Here is a 14,951-nt window from a genome sequence, read left to right as displayed (position 1 = left end):
AGTTTTCTATTTCTTCCTGGTTCAGTTTTGGTCGTTGATACATCTCTAGGAATGCATCCATGTCTTCCAGATTATCTAATTTGCTGACATAGTTGCTCATAAAATGTTCTTATAATTGTTTGTATTTCTTTGGTGTTGGTTGTGATCTCTCCTCTTTCATTCATGATTTTATTTATTTGGGTCATTTTTCTTTTTGATAAGTCTGGCCAGGGGTTTATCAGTCTTATTAATTCTTCCAAAGAACCAGCTCCTAGTTTTGTTGATCTGTTCTACTGTTCTTTAGGTTTCTATTTCATTGATTTCTGCTCTGATCTTTGTTATTTCTCTTCTCCTGCTGGGTTTATGCTCCATTTGCTGTTCTTTCTCCAGCTCCTTTAGGTGTAGGGTTATTTGTGTATTTGAGACCTTTCTTGTTTCTTGAGAAAGGCTTGTATTGCTCTATACTTTCCTCTTAGGACTGCCTTTGCTGCATCCCAAAGATTTTGAACTGTTGTGTTTTCATTATCATTTGTTTCCATGAATTTTTTTAATTCTTCTTTAATTTCCTGGTTGACCCATTCATTCTTTAGTGAGATGCTCTTTAGCCTCCATGTATTTGAGTTCTTTCTGACTTTCCTCTTGTGATTGAGTTCTAGTTTCAAAGCATTGTGGTCTGAAAATATGCATGGAATGATCCCAGTCTTTTGGTACCAGTTGAGACCTGATTTGTGACCTAGGATCTCTTCTGGAGAATGTTCCACGGGCACTAGAGAAGAATGTGTATTCTGCTGCTTTGGGATGGAATGTTCTGAATATATCTGTGAAGTCCATTTGGCCCAGTGTGTCATTTAAAGTCTTTATTTCCTTGTTGATCTTTTGCTTAGATGATCTGTTCATTTCAGTGAGGGGGTTGTTAAAGTCCCCCACTATTATTGTATTGTTGTCGATGTGTTTCTTTGCTTTTGTTATTAATTGGCTTATATAATTGGCTGCTCCCATATTAGGGGCATAGATATTTACAATTGTTAGATCTCCTTGTTGGATAGACCCTTTAAGTATGGTATAGTGTCCTTCCTCATCTCTTATATTATAGTCTTTGGTTTAAAATCTAATTTGTCTGATATAAGGATTGCCACCCCAGCTTTCTTTTGGTGTCCATTAGCATGGTAAATGGTTTTCCACCCTGCCACTTTCAATCTGGGGGTGTCTTTGGGTCTAAAATGAGTCTCTTGCAGACAGCATATCGATGGGTCTTGTTTTTTTTTTATCCAATCTGATAGCCTGTGTCTTTTGATTGGGGCATTTGGCCCATTTACATTCAGGGAACCTCTTGAAAGATATGAATTTAGTGCCATTTTATTGCCTGTAAGGTGACTATCACTGTATATTGTCTCTGTTCCTTTCTGGTCTATGTTACTTTTAGGCTCTCTCTTTGCTTAGGGGACCTCTTTCAATATTTCTTGTGGGCCTGGTTTGGTGTTTGCAAATTCCTTTAGTTTTTTTTTGTCCTGGAAGCTTTTTCTCTCTCCTTCTATTTTCAGTGACAGCCTAGCTGGATATAGTATTCTTGGCTACATATTTTTCTCATTTAGTGCTCTGAATATATCATGCAAGTCCTTTCTGGCCTGCCAGGTCTCTGTGGATAGGTCTGTTGCCAATATAATGTTTCTACCATTGTGGGTTACATATCTCTCGTCCCGAGCTGCTTTCAGGATTTTCTCTTTGTCTCTGAGACTCGTAAGTTTTACTATTAGATGTTGGGGTGTTGACCTATTTTTATTGATTTTGAGGGGGGTTCTCTGTGCCTCCTGGATTTTGATGCCTGTTTCCTTCCCCAAATTAGAGAAGTTTCTGCTATAATTTGCTCCATTATACCTTCTGCCCCTCTCTCTCTTTCTTCTTCTTCTGGGATCCCAATTATTCTCATATTGTTTCGTCTTATTGTATCACTTATCTCTTGAATTCTGCCCTCGTGATCTAGTAGTTGTTTATCTCTCTTTTTCTCAGCTTCTTTATTCTCCATCATTTGGTCTTCTATATCAGTAATTTTCTCTTCTGTCTCATTTATCCTAGCAGTTAGAGCCTCCATTTTTGATTGCACCTCATTAATAGCCTTTTTGATTTCTACTTGGTTAGATTTTAGTTCTTTTATATCTCCAGAAAGGGTTTCTCTAGTATCTTCCATGCTTTTTTCAAGCCCAGGTAGTATCTTTATAATCGCCATTCTGAACTCTAGTTCTGACATCTTACTAATGTCCGTATTGATTAGGTCCCTGGCAGTCAGTACTGCCTCTTATTCTTTTTTTGAGGTGAGTTTTTCCATCTTGTCATTTTGTCCAGAGGAGAAGAGATGAATGAGAGAACAAAATGCTAACAGGGTAACAACGACCCCAGAAAAATATACACTAAACAAATCAGAAGAGACCTGAAACTGGGGGAAAAGAAAGGGAAAGAAAGAAAAAAGAAAAAAAAAGAAAAAGATAAAAACAAACAAACAAACAAAAAAACAGAATATGATCAAATATGATCCAGCTGGTGCATAGATCAGTGCCACAGACTAGAGATTTAGGGTATATTTTGGTCTGTTAGAAGAAACTGTATCCCAAAATTTTAAAGAGAGAACTATATATATATATATATACCGAAAATAAGGTTAACTAGTATGAAGGGATAGAATATGACTTTATAAATGAAAAATAAAAAAGATTTTTTAAAAAAGGGATTGATAATATGTTGTTTGAAAAAGGGGAAAGTAAAAATTCCAAAAAAAAAAAAAAGAAAAAGAAATTTAAAAAAAAATTAACTTTGAAAGACTAAAGACTCATGGGAAGAAGCCGTGAATTCTATGTGCTGTATTCCCCTAGTGCTGGAGTTCTGCTGTTCTCATTGATCAGTAAACTTGGTTTTGGCTGGCTGTTCTTGCTGATCTTCTGGGGTAGGCGTCTCTTGCCATGGTTCTCAAATGTCTTTGCTGGAGGCAGAATTGCCCCGCCCTTGTGGGGTCTGGGCTAAATAATCTGCTCTGGTTTGCTCTTTGTAGTTTTTGTTCCCTGCAAGCTTTCCATACAGCTTTGGAGGAAGAGTGAAAGTGGCGGCCTCCCAATCTCTGCCCGTAGGAGCCGAGAACTCAGGCCTCACTCCTCAGTGAGCCCTCAGAGATAAGCAGTCACTCACTCCCGTCTCCCTGGTTTCAGGCCGCACTCCGTGCTCACCTGGCATGTGACCGAGTGTTTCTATCTCTGGCACACAACCCCGTGTGGAGTCTCCAAAACCCAGCAGATTCCTGCTGTGGGCTCTCATGCTGCTCCTCTTGGGGGAGGAAGGGGGGTCTCCCCAGATCTGCCGCTTTTGGGTTCCTGCTGGAAGAGCAGTGGCCCGACTGTCCCCCAGATCACAGTTTATGGCAACCCCGAGTTGAGAGCCCACTCCCCGGCTCCGTCTCTGCAGCCTGCTTCCCTGCTCCGATACCTGGGAGCTCTGCCGCACTCAGGCACCCCCAGTCTTCCTGTGACCCTGAGGGTCCTGAGACCACACTGTCCCAGTGAGGGTTCCACATCCCACTTAGCCACTGGAGCGGCGTCCCTCAGTGGAGCAGACTTCTAAAAGTTCCGATTTTGTGCTCTGCTGCTCTATCACTTGCCAGAAGTGGCCGACGGAGGCCCCCTCCCCCTCCATCTGTTTTCCCGAATATCACCTCGGATTCACTTCTCTGCATGTCCTACCTTCCAGAAAGTGGTCGCTTTTCTGTCAGAGATTTGCTGCTATTCTTTTCTTCGATCTCCTGTTGAGTTCGTAGGTGTTCAGAATGGTTTGATCCCTATCTACCTGAATTCCTGGGGCTAGACGAAATTTAGGTCTCCTACTCCTCTGCCATCTTGCTCCTCCCCTCCTCTTTTTATTTTTATTTGCATTTATTCTGTGCAGAATTTACTCCCGGGCCATAAGTTTTTGTTTCTTCAGTTTCTTCTGTGATATCTTTTTCTTCTGTGCAACCTCCTCTTCTGGTTTAGGAACAATTTGCTCTTTTTCCGTAAGGATCATCTTGATGTGGCAGGGAGAGCTCACATGTGGGTTAATCTGACCATGAGCCCTGTACGTTCTACGCTGCATCTTGTGGGATTTGTTCACCTGGATGTCCTCAATGACCAGAGAATCGACATCTAAATTCTTAAGTTCAGCATTACTCTCTGCATTTTTAAGCATGTGCAGTAAAAAGTCAGCAGTCTTCTTGGGCCACCAACCCCCTGTCCAGCCTCACTGTTTGGCCTGGGCACACCTACCAACCCCAGCATTGTAGTGACGGAATGGTACACACTGCTTCTATAAAGTGACGTCTTTCAGATACTTGGTGGCTTTTTGGATATGCATACCCTTGATGGCCTGGGCAGTTTCACATGTGTTCTTAAAGTGAACATGAAGATTTGAACCTCTTGATTTACATTATTTCGTAGGTTTTTCTGGGTCAAGCAAATAGTGAACCATTTTCAGAGGTCACCTCAGGCCGCTTAGGGGAAGAGGAAGAGTGGTGGCTCCTCCTGAAGGGTTATTTTCAAGATTAGTCAAGTTGTAAGTGAAGTACCTAACACTGTCCAGTGCAATAGAAGTTTGTTTAATGTTAACTATTTTTTAATCAATTTGATCCTTAGTTTCCTCATGTCTGAAATGGGAAAAACATTACCTAGTTTTCATGTCTCAAGGGTGGTTTATCAACATTTTAAAGTCAGATATCACAAAAATGCATTGAAGTGCTATACAGGTATGGCGTACTTTTATAACTCTACATCCAATATATATACTCCTGTGGGCTGCTTACAGTTTAGAATGATGTAGTTTTATTGGTTTGAGTTTTAACAACTTAAAAATATGTATTTTCACAAATATATTTGATGAATAGAAGTATAAAATAGTAGCAAGCAGTAATATTGTACCAATATGGATTACTTGTAAGAGGCATGAGTTAAGATTTAAACCACCCATTTTACTCCAAAGTATAATAATAAATGAAATATAATAAGCACACAATAAAAGTTAATAGCTGAAGTAAAAAGGAATATAAATACCTTTTGGGCCCAGAAGTGTAGAAACATTCAACAGTGAACAAAGGACTTGGGTCTCTCTCTGCTAGGCTCTGCATAAATAGTCAGGAGCTGCTGGGGAATTTTACTGGTATAGGGTACTAAGTACCCAAAACATTATTAGGGATAGAAACAAGACTCACCTACCCCTGGTAGAAAGTTAAATAAGTAGGTGCAACTACTTTGGGCCTGGGCCTTATATGAAACTTCTGAGAGAAGCAGAGACAGCTCTGACCCAGTGGTTTAAGCATGTGCATAGTGACACATTAACTTGCTTCTGTGATATGTCTAAGTAGTGCCTGGGGACTGGAGCTCTGGGCTTCCAGTAAGAAACCTGGTTGTGTAGTTGGGAAGAGGGAGAGGTAAGGCTGTTGCAGGTTGGATGTCACTACATACTTGATATAAGAAACAAGAGCAAGTGCAACAACAGAAAAATTCCACTTAGGATAAGTCAAACAAAAAGTTCAAAACTACATTAGAAGAGCTAATGCTCCCAGTGATAATCAAGACTCAGCCCAGAGATAATGACTGTATCCTACTGAACCACAAATAATACCATAATCGGGTCTTTTAAATAAATAAGCATAAAACAATAGCCATGAAAATAAGATAAAATTATGTATTAAAAAAAAACCAACAATGAGTTTGGTATGAAAAATAGTTGATTAGAAATATTCGGTGAAATTACAATATCAAAAAAAAGTTAAATTTTGAAGTGGATATAGACACAGATGTAATTGGTAAACTAAAAAAAAAAAAGATCTGAGAAATTCAACTAGAGTATAGTAAAAAGATATAAAGAAAGGAAAAGTATAATGGAGAAGGTAAGAAGCTTAGAGGCTCCAGTATACAAAGAGTTCCTGAAACAGAGATTGGCAAAAGCAGTCTTAAAGCAGTTATGTTAGAGAATTTTCCAAAAAGAAAGGAAAAATTTAAGTCCCTCACCTACACCCATGGTTGCAATAATGTGAAATACTGAAGATCACAAAAGAATCAGAGCTTCCAGAAAATTATAAAAAAAGATCACTTTAAAACCAAATGACAGGTAAACGGACCCCACACTTCTAATCAGCATTAATAGATGTGAGAAACAAAGGGTACAATATTTTTAAAGATCTAAGATAGGACATTAATAAAAATACTTTTCAGACATTTTAAATCTAAGGTGGCTCATTATTTAATTTGTTATTTATAGAGAACTACTAAAAATGAGTTATTCTTTAGTATGAATGAAGGGAACCTGGAATAAAAGAGCGGGTCAACAATGAGCGAAGAAACCAGCAAAATATGATGGTAAAAATAATTAGTGAGTGTAAAGTAATTATAAAACTTATTTTGGGGTGTTAAAAATAAAAACAAATAATTTTTTTTCTAATATTGACAAGGAAGGCATTTGCGGTGGAGGTGGGGAGTATAGTGGGTAGTTAAGTGTCCTTAGGGTCTTCTATGTTGGGAGGAAAAGGGAGTACTTAATAACTTGAGAGTATGTTTTTAAAAACATTGAAATATCGATGTTAAAAATTTAAAACTAATCAGAAAAAATATGGAAATACAATATGTAACTTTCAAGCAATCATAGAAACAAAGAGAGGTAGGTGAGAAAACAATCCAGTGTTGACAGGAAAGCCAAAATAAAACATAAAAGAGAGAGAAACAAAGAAAAAGCAGAGTAAACAGGAAACATAAAATGGATAGCAGAAACACATCCAAATATATAATTAACTACAATAATTTACATTTGTTAAATTTGTGTATGGAAACAAATATGACTAGTATCGTTTTAAAATAAATACTATAATCAGCTGTATGATGTCTAGAAAAGAATGACCTTAGCAGAAAGTTTGAAAATAACATGGTTGAAAAAAGATATGCTATGCAAACACTAACTATAACAAGTTAATGTAGTGATACTAATATGTAACATAAGTAGAATTTTGAGGGGAAAATATTAATAAAAATAAAGAGAAAAATAATCAAAAAAGAATAAATGTCTTAAAGGATGTAACATTCATAAGCTGTATATATGTTGCAACACAACCTTACCCAAAATGAGTAAGGTTTTTATTTGAATAAGATTCATTAGATTGATTTAATAAATCAAAAGCTTCCTGTAATCCCCTAATATAGAGTGAATACAACCTTTTCATACACTTGTGTAACATTTTTGAAAATTGACCATGCACTAGGTCAGAATAATTACATATATATTTCCAAATGAGTATATATGACTGTACTTTTTCTACTACATAACTAAATGATAAATAAAAATATAAAAATGAAACAATAACAATAACAAATTTTTGTCTGGGAATTAAAAAAAACACATTTATAAATGATTCATGGTTTAAAGAGGTCATCACAATTGGAATTACACAATATTTAGAACTGAATGAAAACTTCTGCTGACAACTTATGAAATGCAGCCAAATACGCTTTTATATGAAAATTTATTGTGTTAGGTGTGTATAACAGGAAAGATAAAGTGATATCTATCTTAAGGAGGTAGAAAGAGAGCAAATGGTGTGGGGATGGGTGTGGTAGTGGTGGTAAATTCTAAAAAAGAAGAAAGGAAATGAAAATAATAGAAAAATAACAAAATAGAACATAAAGGCAAAAATAAAGATGATCTACAAAACAGAAAGCTGGCTCTTTGAAAATAGTAAATGCTTGTATGGCATATCATATAACAACCAGTGCATTTTAGTTATGATTGCCTTCTAATTACTGTTCTTTTATTATTTTCTTAATCTGCTTACAAGTAGCATTGGCACCAGTTAATCATTACTGCTGTTTTCCCAAAAATCATATAAATACAGAATAAGCAATTGAAGCAGATATAGGACTGGGGAGGATCTCTCTAGTCCACCATGTCACCACCACTTCCTTTTGCCTCCCTGCTAACCTCTCGTCCCCTGCAAGCAGTAACATGGATTGCCTGGTTCCTGGCAGCTTTAGTTTCAAACTCTAGCTTTGAACACACATCCGAGTGACTAGCTAGGTACTAAACAGTGTCTGGGTGCAAAGGATACAGTAATGAACAAGATAGGGATGATACTAGCCCTTGGGGAACTTACTGCCTAGTAAGAAAGAAAGACAATTGGGCGCCTGGGTGGCTCAGTTGGTTAAGCGACTGCCTGCGGCTCAGGTCATGATCCTGGAGTCCCGGGATCGAGTCCCGCATCGGGCTCCCTGCTTGGCAGGGAGTCTGCTTCTCCCTCTGACCCTCTTCCCTCTCACGCTCTCTGTCTCCCATTCTCTCTCTCAGATAAATAAATAAAAAAAAAAAATCTTTAAAAAAAAAAGAAAGAAAGACTTAATTGCAAGCAAATTACAGTGAAGTGCTGAGGAAGCAGTGAGACTGTACTATGGGAGCCAGCAGCTAGGAAACCTAATAGCCTAGCAAGGAGGGGAAGTTGAGCTGAGAAAGTGAAGTTTAAACTGGGTCCTGAAAAGCGTTCATGAAAGGCAGCAAAGTCAAGAGTGGGTGTGTATTCAAGGCACAGAATAACGTGAGCAAATCCTGAAGGCAAAAGAGTACATGTACTGATTAATCTGAACCTGCATATGGTTTTGGATCAGTAAAGTTTCTCATAACTGAACTACATACCTATGTTTTCAAATTGTATTTGGTCAACTTTAATTCAATTGCAGCTTCAAATCCCAAATATAACATACAGTATATTTGTAATAAAAATATGAACTGTAATATAAGAATAATAACTTAGGTGTCAGTTCCATTGTCTATAAAGTGAGCAATCTTACCTAACTTTGAAGACTGGCAGGACTGGAGATATAAATGTTAAACACCTAGGAGAGTGCCTTATAAAGAGAAGGCATTAATTTCAGGAGGTTATCATCATTGGTTCATTCAATCTTCACAATAAGTTGCTGAAATAATTATTGCTTCCTTAATTTTAGAGCTGACATTTAGAGAGATGAAGTCATCTCCAAGATAACATGTGACTTTTTTTTTTCTTTTTTAAGATTTGTCTTAGGTATTATCTTTCCTTCCTTCTAAGTAAGTTTTCTTTCTCATGGCCTCCAAGAGCACCATATGTGAAAATGAAGCCTACATGGGACAGGTTGATTGTAATAATTTTTCTATTTTTAAGACATGTGAATGCTCTGTTCCCCAGAGAGCTATTTACTAGTGGATCTACGTTTTATTCATACTGGTTTCTAGTGCATTGAGGGCATGTAAAATATTTACTGAATTAAAGTGGAAATTGAATGGAACACAGTATTCTGATCTCAAATTACATGGTATTTTTACCATGCCAGAAATGTCTCATAATAATGTTTATTTCAATAATAAGAAAATAATGAAATTAGATCTTTAGGAATTACTAATGTATTAATAATTTTGATAACTGAAAAGTTGACATGACATGGAGTTTTTCTTTTTTCCCATACAGTTGAAACAAAGTTCCTACTTTTGGTGTCCCTTGTTTAATGTTGTGAAGAAAACTGTCAGGTAGCCTAAGAATTTTTCTTCTCAAAGGATGACTGCAGTGAATAGTATATACTCAGTATTTCCTTTCACTTCTTTTACAAAAGGAAGCAAGTTACAAAGAAAATTACATAGAAGCCTCTCTTGGAAGGCATGTAATTTGAGGTAACTTACTTTGGATGCACAAATACCAATCTTTCTTTATTTAAAACATTCAAAATGTAACCAGATGGCCATACTACTAATAAATAACTCAAGGAAACTGAAACCAGCAAAATAAAAATCTATTACTTTTATTAAGATTTTTCTTAGACCTCCACTGATAAAATAGTATCTTTTTAGGAATTACCTGAAATTATGTTTTATTTTATAGTGAAAGCAAGTTAAATGCTCATAAAAACATAAACCTCTTAAGAGGTACAAAGAATACAAACGCCTTCACACAATTCATCCTTCAACTATGGAGGCATTCCAAAATTTCCAAGAATATTTTATTTGTCTTCATTTTGCCATAGTTTATTTTTGCTGTTGCTTGGTTAATAAGAATAAGTAGAGTAACTGAGTAAGAATTATAGCTACCAAAAATTTATGTTTATTTTCATTATGTGCCATTTTTGAAAGTAAGAAGGATTAAAATGAGAAAAATTTGCCCTCCAGTCAGAATTAGTAAATATCCTTGCATTTGCCATGTTATGTCCTTTTTAATTTAGAGAGCACTATATAATGATTAGAAAATTATTTTGCTTCTGTCTCCAGTATGTGAGGAGGCTTAGGGGTAAATCTCATGGTCTCTGTATCTCAATCTTCTCATTTCTATAATCAAAATAATCTCTCCATTGCTTCAAAATAATGTGAAAATTATGGACTAGAAAAGTCAAGTCAATTTGAATGATGAAAGAAATAACACTTTTCAGAGAAGTGAAAGGTCAGAAATCACAGGGTGACTTATGCAAGGAAATCCTTTTTAAAAAGTTCCTCAAGAAGAACATTCACTTAGGGCGCCTCGGTGGCTCAGTTGGTTAAGCGACTGCCTTCAGCTCAGGTCATGATCTTGGAGTCCCGGGATCGAATCCCACATCAGGCTCCCTGCTCAGCGAGGGGTCTGCTTCTCCCTCTGATCCTCTTCCCTCTTGTGCTCTCTGTCTCTCATTCTTTCTCTCTCAAATAAATAAATAAAATCTTAAAAAAAAAAAAGAAGAGCATTCATTTATAAATAACAGTCCTTCTGTATCAATGAGCAAGAACTATATTCCCTTGGTTACTGTTACTCATTTGTTGAGGCCTGTCATAGGAGTTCAGCAGTTTTGAAATTCATCCAAATCTTGTTGGATGCCTACTATGTGATGGAATTTTCCTATGCCTTGGATTACAGATGGGAGGGAAAAAACACTCTGATTACTTCATAACCTATAGGGAAAGTCAGATTGCAAGCTATGCTAAGTGAAAAAAAAAATTATGTAAAATCCCTAACAAAGCATGTAGAAGATAGTCAGTGCTCAGTTACTGGTATCTAAACATAATTTCAACAGCAGTAAACCCAGTAATCAGCCCCAAACTAGCTCCTTTAGGGCTAGTTCAAAGCCTTTTTCACTGTTTTATGTAGCACAGTGCTTGTTCATTTTAGGGCCCTATAAATGTTTGTTATATGCTACTGATGAAAAGTAAAATAATCTTAAGATTCTCTAAGTGCATCAGTAGGAAAAGGAACACTATTAAAAGGACATAAATATAAATTATTTTGATTGAGTATAAGATCATGTTCCTCTTGCTACAGCTAACACCTCAGTTTCTCAAGTTGCAGAATAGCATGCTGGGAAACCAAATGGTGTAGTGCAGTGTTTTTCAAAAGCTTCATTAACAGTTGTTGGTTTGTAAGTTTAATTTATTAAGTATAATCACCTTTTGTTATTATTTTTTTAAGACTTTATTTATTTGACAGAGAGAGATAGTGAAAGAGGGAACACAAGCAGGGGCAGTGGGAGAGGGAGAAGCAGGCTTCCCACAGAGCAGGGATCCCCATGCGGGGCTCGATCCCAGGATGCTGGGATCCTGACCTGAGCCAGCAGATGCTTAACGACTGAGCCACCCAGGCGCCTCCACCTTTTGTTATTAGTTGACTATTTTAAGTGTATTAGACTTACAAAAGATAAATTCATGTATTAGTTTTTTTCAGTTATACATTTCCTATTGAAATATTATATGTGCATAATGATTTCTTATTGAAAATCCCTATAAAAAATCGACAGTAACAGTAAGATTTCAGGCTCTGGAGTAGAATGGTCTTGGGATAAAATCCTTACCTTGTGAAAGTGGCTTCCACATCTGAGAAATGGAAATAATAATTGTACCACCATAGCAGAATTGTTGAAGACTAAATAAGGTCATTTATATGGTGGTTTAGTATAAAGCTCGACACGTAGTATGTGCTCAATGTATATTGGCCTTATTATTGTAGGGAAATACATATTGAGGATACTTTCCTTGCATCTTTAAATACTTGAATTACTCCCTTGTGATATTGATTAACCTATTTGTTTCCATTATTAACTTGTTTTGGCACTTGAATCTTCTGCTTAAAAAAAAAATTATATCTTAGAAAATTAATCAATGGAATGACAGCTGACAGCTGAAGTTTGTTTTAAAGAAAGGGATCTTTCTCATCTAAAGAGCTTAATTGTCTTGAATTTTTTGTTGCATTATGAAACAATGGGAATTATACTCCAAGAAAATCTATTAGGAAATATTCTTTTGATATTGTAAACAAGTAGACTTAATATAGCATTTATATATGAATTATTTGTAATTTTAAGTTACATTTATTTGAAGACTGATCTAGTTTTAAAGAAGGAAATTAAAAGTATGCTTTATTACTATTAATTTATTAACATTCTTAAATTTTATAGATTTGTTTTAATTGACTAACTTTTGGGACAAAATTAATTCACGCTGTTTAATCAATAGTATAAATTACTTTTTTCCACTCATACTATCTATGGATTAGTAGTCTTAAGAAAAAATATCACAAGATTTGTTATTGTAAGCATAGTTCAGCATGAACTTTATTAGATATATTAATTTTATAAAATGACAATTGTAGATGTATAAATAATTGATTCACATCTCTTAGGCTTATAAAGTACTTAGATATATATCAACACCCCCCAAATGTTTATGTAGTTATTTAATTGACTTCCTAACTAATTTTTAAAAAACATTCTGTAATAATCAGGCAAAATTCATGGAAGTATATTGTGTACATATGAAATTGTTCATTTTGTGTATTTCAGTTGAAAAGGAGTTGAACGCCACTGTTTTATTTCTTTTTTAAGACTGATTTATTTATTTGAGAGAGAGAGGAGAGTGAGCGCATGAGTAGGGGGGTGCAGAGAGAGAATCTCAAGCAGACTCCCCACTGAGTGCAGAACCCCACACAGGGCTCAGTCCCACAAATCTGAGATCATGACCTGAGCCAAAATCAGGAGTCAGATGTTTAACTGAGCCACCCAGGCACCTAGAATACCACTGTTTTAAAAGCATAGAGGGCCACATACTCGTTCAGGTCTTGAGGAAGTTGGCAAATATAGCTGATATATCTCAAAGTTGGGGCATAAGATACAACGATGGCAGAGGTTAAAAAAAATTGTGCGAAACCTCACATATTTTCTTGAGTCCAATAATGTGATGAAGCCAGCTAGGATCAGCTCTTCAGAGGGTGAGCTGGTTGTTAAATACAACCATTATGAAAAATTAAAAATTAAATTATATAACCTTATAATCATATAAATCATATTAAAAAGAAATGTAACAAATACTAAAAACTCATTGCTTCATAATTATTTATTTCATTTTTATCTTCATTGTGCTCTTGCAGATATGTCTATTATATCATATGTTGTAAATTCTAATTTCTACAATGATGGAAATGTTCTATAAAACATTAGTCACTAGCCATATATAGTTATTGAGTACTTGAAAAATGGCTGTTACTAAGAACTAAATTTTTATTTTTATTTAATTATAATGAATTTAAATATAAATTTGAATAGTTATATGTGACTAGTGGCTACCATGTTGGACATTAAAAGTTCTACCTCATAGAGTTTGAATAGTAGGTGAATTAGGAAGTAACTTTTGCTATGTAGCCAGGCACTTTTCTAAGTGCTTTATATGAATTAACTTGTTTAATCCTCATAGTAACCCTATGAGATAGATATTACTAACCGCACTTTGAGGAGACAGAGGCATAGATATGTTAAGGGACTTGTTCAATACCATGCACCATGAGAATAATGGACATCAAGACTCAACCGTAAGTGGTCTAATTTTAAAGTCAGACCTCTAAAAACAAATTACTGTTCTTTGTGATAAAATTCACAAAATTTTGTTCAAACACTCACTTCATTAGAAACTATCAAGGTTGATACAACCTATTATAAAGCCAAGGGAGAATATCCAGTGCAATAAGAAGTTACTTAAAAAAGAACAAAACAGGCAAAAGAATAATATTCATTCATAGATTAGTGTATTGAGCAAGGTAGTGTACTGAGTATTATTAACCAGCTCATGAGCTCCAGAGCCTGGGGTTGCCCATTTCAGAAGTTAATCGTAGTACATGTCTTTCGTGTTATATGAGTTGAGGAGTATGCTTGCTTTCACCCCCTCAAGCGCCTGAGAACCTCCAACTCTGTTTTGACACTAGTAGAGGTTCAATAGACATATCTATCTGGCTCAATATTTGACAGTTTTTTATTTTTTTAAAGATTTTATTTATTAGAGAGAGAGAGAGAGCACAAGCATGCAGAGGGGCAGAGGGAGAGGGAGAAGCAGACTCCCCGCTGAGCAGGGAGCTCAATTTGGGGCTCAATCCCAGGATCCTGGGATCATGACCTGAGCTGAAGGCAGACACCCAACCGACTGAGCCACCCAGGCACCCCATGTATTTGACAGTTTTTTAAAAGAACACTTAAAGCTTCATTGAAAAATAATTAAAATGTCCTTAGGTGAAAATTTATATGTATTGTATATTATTGGATAATTACTACTTTATTTGCATACCATTGGGTAGAATTTGTCAGATATGTTCAGTATCTCAAAACTGAACTATCTCTTGCTTCTGCCTGAGTGAGACGAGAGATATTTCAAAAATCCTGTTCTATTTGATTGTCACAGCTTAACTTCAGACTATAACGTAAAGTTTTTGGCCTTTAAAGTCCTAAGTAATCACATTAAACTCTCTTTTATTGTATAAGATATCAGCAATAAATGATTCTTTTAAGAAAACTTATGTTTTCTGCTTCTAAAATTTGTTAAAATGCAATATTAATTTATAAATGCTACTAAATTTTTGTTATTATTTTTAAGTTTTAATTTTAATTTCAGTTAGCATACACTGTTATATTAGTTTCAGGTACACAGTATAGTAATTGTTATATTAGTTTCAGGTACAC

The 14,951-nt window shown here is 35.7% G+C and overlaps 1 protein-coding gene and 1 pseudogene across 1 annotated transcript in view; one reads left to right on the top strand and one right to left on the bottom strand.

Moving 5' to 3' along the window:
* Nucleotides 1-14,951, top strand: part of DPYD (dihydropyrimidine dehydrogenase) — a 799,188-nt gene that overhangs the window by 212,851 nt on the left and 571,386 nt on the right.
* LOC110580562 lies at nt 3,901-4,461 on the bottom strand (annotated as a pseudogene).

The sequence above is a fragment of the Neomonachus schauinslandi genome, chromosome 4 (assembly GCF_002201575.2).
Source record: "Neomonachus schauinslandi chromosome 4, ASM220157v2, whole genome shotgun sequence".
Taxonomy (NCBI): domain Eukaryota; kingdom Metazoa; phylum Chordata; class Mammalia; order Carnivora; family Phocidae; genus Neomonachus; species Neomonachus schauinslandi.
Note: the sequence above shows the minus strand (reverse complement) of the source record. Positions and strands in the feature narration are given on the sequence as shown.